At 36.1% G+C, this 8849-nt stretch overlaps 1 protein-coding gene across 1 annotated transcript in view; it reads left to right on the top strand.

Annotated features, from left to right (window-relative positions):
- The first annotated feature begins 682 nt into the window (after positions 1–682).
- The window catches only part of MANEA (mannosidase endo-alpha), a 72276-nt gene continuing 64109 nt past the window's right edge, over positions 683–8849 (top strand). The window contains exon 1 of the mRNA XM_007195973.2: positions 683–823. The gene's annotated coding sequence lies outside the window, so the exon portion shown is untranslated. The remainder of the gene's footprint in view (positions 824–8849) is intronic.

Raw genomic sequence — 8849 nt, 5'->3', positions numbered from 1 at the left:
TTAAAAAATCCAGTGAGATTTTAAGGAGAGCCCTTACAAAATTGTTCACATCAGCAACTTCTAGACTGTGAGGATTTCCTTATTACTATGTAACCAAACAAAATAGAGAATTCTCTTGGCTTCTGAGGCTAATGTAAGGTGAAAAACCTTCAGCTGTTAACCCCTATTTCAAAAGTTCTTGCTCTTCACAGCTGCCTCATTGTTCTCAATTATTTCTATAAGTATTCCAACACACACGTGATTTTATAAATATGTTTGCAAATTAAAAATGTCACCTCTGTTTATTTTTTAGCTTCCAAGTAAAGTTTCTTTTTTTTTTTAAAGGGCAAGCGGTTCCTTAATTTTAAAAGTTTGAACATAGCCAGTGTCCTCCAGTTAAAAGCAACTTTTGGACACGTCACATCAAATACAGTTGTCCTTTATTAGTGAAAGCTTCCCAGCAGAACCTTAGACCAGTTTCTAAGAGAGGAATGAGTCATCTCTAGTTGGGAAAAGAGTATGCGAGTCCAGCCCAACTCTACTCTGCCCCTTTGCTCCACTCCTATGAGACGCTCAGAAAACGCTCTCCCTTCTCTCACCCACAGCCCTTCCCGTCCCTCACAGACCCCAGGGGGCTTCTGCCGGGAAACCAGAGACCCGCCCACTCAGTGAGCCCCGCCCCATCCCGGCCCCGCCCCTCGGGGCTCCCGGAAAGCTCTGCGTGCGCCCTTCGGGAGGCGGGGCTGCTCGGGCTCGCAGCAGGGCAGGCGTGGGCTCTCAGTACTCTCAGCTTCAAGGTCTCGGGCGGCCGAGTCTCTACTGGTGGCTGAATTCCTAGACCCTGGTGAGTGGCTGGAGGATTCTGGGCCCTGCAGACGAGGTTTTGGCCGGCACCAGGGCCACCCCCCAGCGCCTGCGCGCTCACCCGCCAGCCAATCTGCTCGCCTGCAGACGGCCTTTGACCTTGCGCCCCTCGGGCCCGCGGCTGGCGGCTTCAAGCTGCGAGCTTTGGGACCTCAGGACACCCTACTCTGTCACTCTTACCCCTTATTTTGTCTGGGTTAGTTTTATTGCCTTCTATATACTACTTTATCTCGACCCTGCTGGCGTCGTCTCTGCCACTTCTTTGGAGCGGAACGTCCTGTCGCCTCGGTTTTCCCTTCCCTCCCCAGCAAGCTGGGTATTTCGGGAGTGATGGAAGCTTTCAGAGCCTTGTCCTTTTGTCCCCAAACTCGGCCTTGAGCCTTGGGGGCAAGTGGGAAGGTCGAGGCCTACTGGGCTTGGGCTATAGCAGGAAGGTGGCGGGCTCCGGTCTCCAGCCGCCCGGGTGTCGGGAGAGGAGAGCGAGGGTGGGGAGGCAGAGGCAGAAATGGGTTTTCCATTCACCTGTTCACACGTTTGGGCACTATCATCTTAGACTGTTCTCGTTTGCTGAATCGCAGGGTGCAACTCTGCTGGAATAGTATCTTTTCCCATTTTCTAAAGGAGCAAATTGAAATTTAGGCAGTTAGGATAGTTTGTTTTCGTTTCAGTGTTGCAAGACCCTGCGGATAAGAGTTAAGGGAAAATGCGGAAGTGCTTAAAAAAATAAAACAAGGGAGGAAAATGTTAATTATATGACCTTAAAGGCAAATAGGACTGGAATGGGTTGATTATGGTAAAGTATTTAGACAATAGTTTGAAAGAAAAATACAAAATAAAATCTAGGTATTGGTAATATTAAGTTACGTTGTTTGCACATCGTTTTCATGACAATGTGTTACTCCCTTCATGTTGAGCTATATGTAAACCATGAAAAAATAGTGTTGTGTAGTGAATCTTGCGGATTTTCAGGCTTTATGCATAAAACATTACCAGAGCTGTTGGCTGTTAGTCACACAATGAATAGTAAGTGTCTGATAAGATAATAAGCTTTCTTCAGATTAAATTTGGACTACAGTTTATGAGTAGGTAACAGATAATCCTTGTTTTCTAAATCCATAATCTTTAAATGAAAACATGACCACATGTCAGCAGTTTTCATCTGTCACAAGATTTATGGTGTTATATTCTCTAAACTTGATTTGTCTAAAATGTAGGAAGGTGGAATAAGATGAGGACAAGAGCTTGAATTCTAGAGCCATACTTCTCTGCGCCTTGCTAGTTGCTTAACCTCAGACAGGTTGCTTAGCCATTTGTTAGCCCAGAGACTTGGAAAAAGTTACCAAATGCTTTGTACCTTAGTTCAGTCATCTGTAAAATGGTATTAAAAAGAAGTTATACATCATAGGTTGTTGGGAAGATTAAAATGGCAAGATGAGATTATGCTTAACTGAATTTCTGTTAAAGAAAGTGTACAGGTGTTTACATTAAAACCGACCTAAGCAAGGAACTCGTGGTACAGAAATGGATTTTGAAAGTTCCAGGTGTGTCTTCTAGTGTTAGTTGTATTTCTCTACAGTGGCTTCTTAGAAAATAATATTAGGAAACAGCTAGAAAAAGAAAAAAGCAACCAGAAATCTGTATAATAATAAATAATTAAAAAGTGAAATCTTTTTGGCTTTTCTGAGTAACAGGATAGGAGCTAATACTTTTCGAAATCATAATTGATATCACACTAATTCTGAATCTCTTATATCTCACTAGACCTCCAAGTCAAAAACAATCATTTCAAAGATTAAAAGACCTCCAAATCACCAAACACAAAAATAGAAGTCATAGAGTTTCAAAAGAACGTATTATTTCTATGTATTATTATGTCGTAAACTGCCCTTTGAAGATACTAGATTTTCATTACCCAGTACCTTGAGTATTGAGTACATTGCTACTTTGGGAACCTTTACATCTGCAATTAACTTGGAATTTTTTTCTCTGAGGTGACTTCTGAAACTTCTTTCTTTTGTTGAAACCAAATAAGTAGTTCTACCACTCCTTTTCTACTAAAAATCGTTAGACCTGCTAGGCATCTCAAGTTTCATCGTTTTGCTAAGTTGGACATGATAATTTTTATTAAAATGGATTTTTGAAATTATTAGGTCTATCTATCTATGATTCTTCCTATATAATATGTTTAGTATAGACTGAAGAATCTGTTTATACACATACTGCCCAAATAGACACCAATGTCAAAAACAAAAGGGCCAGACATTAAATTCTTTAAGCTGAACATTTAATGGCCACTGACTAAATGTAAAACATATTGGGTTCTACTAGAGTGTAAAGGTAAGGACTCCATTTCTGGACCTTATGGAACAATCTAGTAGGGGGTATAATACATTAAATAGCATGAAGCAATACATTAAAAAAGCCAATTTAAAAAGTAGGTAATGGTGTAATAATAGACTGTATGGGAAAGTGAGTACTTTTCACCCTGGAATCATTGGGAGAGGTATCAAGAAGAGGCAACAGTTCAGCCTTTTCTTGAAGGATTAGAGTAGTATTTCAAAAGTTAGCTATATGGAGAATAGGTATTTAGAGAGAGTAAACTATGTGTTGGTTATTGATTGCTTGCCAGACACCCATCTTTAATAATAATCATCATGAGAATAAATAATTGTTCATATTTATTCAGTGTTACACTAAGCCAGAAATGATTCTAAGGGTTTTATAACATTAACTTATTTCATCCTCACAAAAATCCTCTGAGTGAGGTAGTAACTCATGAAGATGAGAAAAGAAGCAGGGAAAAGATCAAGCCACTTCTATAGGTGAAATGGCTAAAAAAAGGCACAGCTAGAATTTGAACCCAGGCATTTGAACTGCAGAGCCCATACTTTTAATCACAGTGGTTTGCTGCCTTTATTTAGGTTGAGATGCCTTATTGTTCACTGGGATCAGGAGGTTGGGGTAGAGCCAGTGGATCACCTATAATGATGTGATAAACATTTTAAGTGAATGAATTAAATAAAAGGAAAAGAGAAATTAGATTTAGAGGCAAAAGGGGGGGGGGTGGAATTGCGGCTTTTATAAATAGATATTTTGTGTTTTGTGTTCATCCATAGCTCTGAGAAATGAATCTAACAAATAGAAAAATGTCTCAGAACTATTTGTTTCATATATTTCTTCACTTTTCTTTTTTTAAAATCCGATCAGTATTTACATTTGATTAAAACATTACCCTTTTACATTTTATTTCACATACGTTATCTTGCATGATTTACAGAACAACTTTGTCAGAAAACAGAACAGTTAATTTTTTTCTTTTAGGACGATTAAAAAAAACTCAGGGTCACACAATTAGGTCAACATAGCTGATTTGAACTTAGATCTTCATATTTCAAAATCAATATTCTTTCCATTATGTATCCTGACTCTTCCATGCATTTCACCCATTCAGCTGATCAACATTTCAAAAATCAATGTCTTACTAATTTCTGAATCTAGTAGTCATTCCTCCCATTCTTTATGATTTGTCAATATTCATTACCATTGATTATTTCCTTATAAAATACCTACTCCAAACAAACTTTTCTTCCTTATGAAATATTATGTTCTAATTTTAGAAGACAGCATAAGAAAATATCACTGAGTAAATGATTACCCAGAGGTAATCATTTTACATGTTTCAGTACACTTCCTTCCTCTCTGTAGTTGAGATCATATTATATCCATAATTTTTTTTTCTACTTAATGGCTTGTCAAAATTCTTACCTTCTTTAAGTAAAGGGAAGGATTTGTTTTTATCTTGACAACTTGGAAATTTTAGGACGGCAAATCATAGAAGCAGGTCAAAATGGTTATCTCATCCCTTTATTCCTATGCACAACGCTGTCACATTCCATACATAGGAATATCACTCCCTGGAGTCCTGCAGTGCAAAGCTTAAGGACTGTATGAGTTGGTCCTTCCCCGAAATAAGCAGGTATTATGTTAAGAGTTCATGTCCTCCAGTTTGCTGGTGATAGTCTTTTTTTTTTCTTTTCCATTTTCAAATAATTTTAGACTTAAAGAAAAGATTCAAAAATAATACAAACAACTCGACAATCCCTGTATATTTTTCCTGCAGCTTCACCAAATGGTAATATTTTGCCACATTTGCTTTATCATTACACACACACACATACACACTCGTATATTACATTGTATATAATTTTACATACATATTATATGTAATATGTGTACATATGCATATATGTATACATATATATATATGTAGGTACATATCTGTGTATGTGAGTATCTTAATATGTTGTCTGATGTATCTTTGTGATTAGATCCGGACTAATACTGACAGAAATACCACAGCAGTGATTCTGTGTTCTTCTTAGAGCATCCACTCTGTAGACTCAAGATATCTACTTACTCAAAATTAACTGCTAAAGTTAATTTTGATCACTTGTTTAAGGTGGTGTCTGCTAGGTTCTGCACTGTTAAGTTACTATGTCTCTCTTTGTAGTTAATTGGATATCTTTTGGGGGGGGAGATGCTTTGCCAATATGTAGATACCCTGTTTCTCATAAACCCTGCTTCTTTTAACCCCTCATTTAATATCCATTAATGATTCTTCCTTGATACAGTTATGGTAGTAGCCAAATAGTGATAGTCCAATTTCATTATTCCATCTAAATTTATTAGTTGGTATTCTAAAATGTCTTCTTTATTCCATTTATTTATTTTTACATTTTAAAAATGTCAGTATAGATACATGAATTCTTATTTTAATGTCTATAACTTCTTATTCTTTGTCATTATTTTGATGCTGAAATTGTCCCAGATTTAGTCAGCAGTTGCCCCTTCAAGCTGACTCCTGTGTCCTATGGACGTGTCTCTACACTTTTTGACTACTTCCTGACTTTCTGGCAAGATGTCCCAAGCTCATCTTGTACTTTCTCAGCCACGTTCTTGGAATCAACCTGGTTCTATCAAGTAGACAGGGGTACGTACAATTCAGAGTCTTGTCATCAGATGTGTTTATTGCTGCCAGGATTTCCTTGGTTCTATACTCTCTCAGTGGACAGAGCTAGGAAATAAATTGCATGTATTTCTATGTGTACACACCCACCTACCCACACACACACACACCTATTTATTGATCTTTTAAAAGCCGTACATCCATACTGATACTGACAATTACAATCTGACAACACAAGTTTTGTTTTAGCCTCCCACTTCCTACATTTGTAACTCACTTTTTTTTTTTTGTCAGTGAGAAACCTGGGCCCCATTTCACAGCATATATTGCTTATTTTTACAATACACATTAAGTATTTTAAGAATTGCTAACCTGTTTCATAGCAAAAAATAACCCACTTACTAACTGGAGTTTAACATTAAATATTTTTCGTTTGTTTTGAATATGTGAAATATAATGTGGCTCAAAAAGACAAAACTGCATAAAATGTTATACTCAGAGAAGAGTTACTTCCATTCCCCACCCTTCTACCCCATTTTCATCTCCCCTTATTTTCCACCCAGTTTCTAACTCTAAGGTAGATAATCAACCTTATTAGATTCTTGTTTTCTGTGTTTCTTTTGCTCACTTGAGAAAATGTATTTTTTCTTACTTGCATTTTGCTTTTCTCATTTAGCCAGTATATCCAGAAAATCACTTTCCGTCATCTCAAAGAGCTCTTTCTCATTTTTTTCTGAATACTCAACATCTTACAATTACAAACAATGCTGTATATGAACTTATGTATTTACTATTGGTTGTGTATTTTCAAGGTAAATTCCATGAAGTAGGATTGCTGAGTCAAAAGGAAAGTGGATGTGTAATTTTGTTAGATATTGCCAGTTCCCAAAAAATGTTGTACAAATTTGTATTCACTAGCAAATGCATAGGAGTGCTTCTCACTGTTTTGCCAACAGGATGTAGTTTCATACTTTTTATTTTTTGCCAATCTCATAGATAAGAAATGATACCTTTGTGAGGTTTTAATTTACATTTTTCTAGTTTTGAGTGACACAGAAGATCTTGCAAATATTTTCATTCAGTTTGTCAGTTGTCCTTTCACTTTATTTTATAGTGCTTTTCATATATATATTTAAAAATTAATGTAGTTAAGTTAATCTGTTTTTTATTTATTGCATCTGAATTTTGAGTCATAGGTATAGAAAGCCTTTCACTATACTAAGGATACAGGGGAATTCAGGTGGGATTATATAAGTATTTGAATGATTCTAGCCCTAAAACTTAATTTTTCTTTGAGAGATTAGGGTAGGAAATGGGGGGGGGGGGTTATTTAAAACCTCTGATTCAAAAGTAGCTGCAGAGAAGCTGAGAATATAAGTAGAAAGTGGCGGCTGAGAAAATGAACAGAGCTTTTGGTACTTTCATGGCTCTTTGGGGACCAAAATTGGAATTCAGGGCCCTTCCAAAGCCCATCCTAGAGGAGGGATCTTGATAAATACCTGTGACTTTGATTTCAGAACCCATGAGTATAAAGGAGTAAAGATGAATCAGAAATACACCAAATCTTCGGAAGGACTTATACCTAGTTTTGAAGATTTCAGTCTGTGATTATATTAAGATAATCTTCCTCTACCCTAGAAGTCTTCAAGAAGCAAAAATAAGCTTTCTCTGAAGGAAGATAATATATAGAGCCTCACATTGTCTCTGAAAATTTTCATATGTGATGTCTGGAATTCAGTAAAAAAATAACCTAGCCTATAAAAAAAAGAGTTACTGTCCAGATATTAAGAGGAAAAAACCAAACAGGCAATAGAAACAGAATCCTAAGATTTCAGATTCAGGTTATTAGAGGTGGACTTTAAATAAATGGGATTAAAAAATTCAAGGAGTTAAAAAAGAAGATGGAAAATTTTAGCAGAGAACTGATATCTCTAAGAAGAGTCAAATGGAAATTCTAAGACTAAAATTATAACTGAAATTAATTAGTCACTGCTGAAGAGAATCAGGAAACTGAAAATAGTGCAGAAGTAAATACTCAGACAACCATGGAGAGACAAAAGGAGGAAAATTTTAAAGAATATTTAAGAAACACATGGGACATAAAATTCTGATGTGTGTAACGTATTCCATAATGAGAGATGAGAGAGCAATAATTGAGCAAAAGTGGTATTTGAAGAGATAATGTTCAAGAGTTTTACAAAACTAAGGAAAGATACCAACCCAGAGATTGAAGAGGCACTTTGAACCTCAAGCAAGATAAAAGTTAAGAGAACCATACTCCTATATATTCCATAGGAAAACAGCTGAAAACCAAAGATGAAGAGAAAAAATATTAAAAGTAACCAGAGAAAAAGAAAATACATTATCCTTAAAGGAATAAAGAGAAAACATAATAGTTGGATTTTCATCATAGACAATCAAAGACAGAAGATAAGGGCGGTGCTGATAGAAAATAATTATGAATATAGAAGTGTATACATAAAAAGTCCAAGTGAAGGCAAAATAAAGATACTTTCATACAAACTAATATGAAAAGAGTATCAACAGACCAACACCAAAGACCCTATTAAAGGGAATTATTTCTTCATCCTAAGGGAGATTATTTTAAATGGAAGTATGGAGATGGAGCAAGTGAAGAACAAAGGAAAGGGTAAATATAATGAACATTGACTGTACAGAACAATATAATATCTGGAGGGGTATAAGGTATGTGTAAAAAAATAAAATATACCAAAATAGGAGCCAAAAGTTGGGGCAGGGATAAAGGAAACAAAATCTTCTAAGAGTGCTTTCATTGTTTAAGAAACAGTAAAGTTCTAATTCATACTGGATTTTGACAAGTGAGGGTACATTCTTGTAATCACTAAGATAACTAAATTAATAGCAAAGAGATTGTATGATTAACAAGGAAATAGGGAAGAATGAAACAATTAAAAAGAAGATAAGAGAGAAAATAGGGCCGGTAAGAAGGAATCCAAAAGGAAAGCAAGTAGAAGGGTAAGGGTAGATTTAAGGATAAAAGTAGGAAGCAGATTTAAAG

The sequence above is a fragment of the Balaenoptera acutorostrata genome, chromosome 14 (genome assembly GCF_949987535.1).
Source record: "Balaenoptera acutorostrata chromosome 14, mBalAcu1.1, whole genome shotgun sequence".
In the NCBI taxonomy this organism is placed as follows: Eukaryota; Metazoa; Chordata; class Mammalia; order Artiodactyla; family Balaenopteridae; genus Balaenoptera; species Balaenoptera acutorostrata.
Note: the sequence above shows the minus strand (reverse complement) of the source record. Positions and strands in the feature narration are given on the sequence as shown.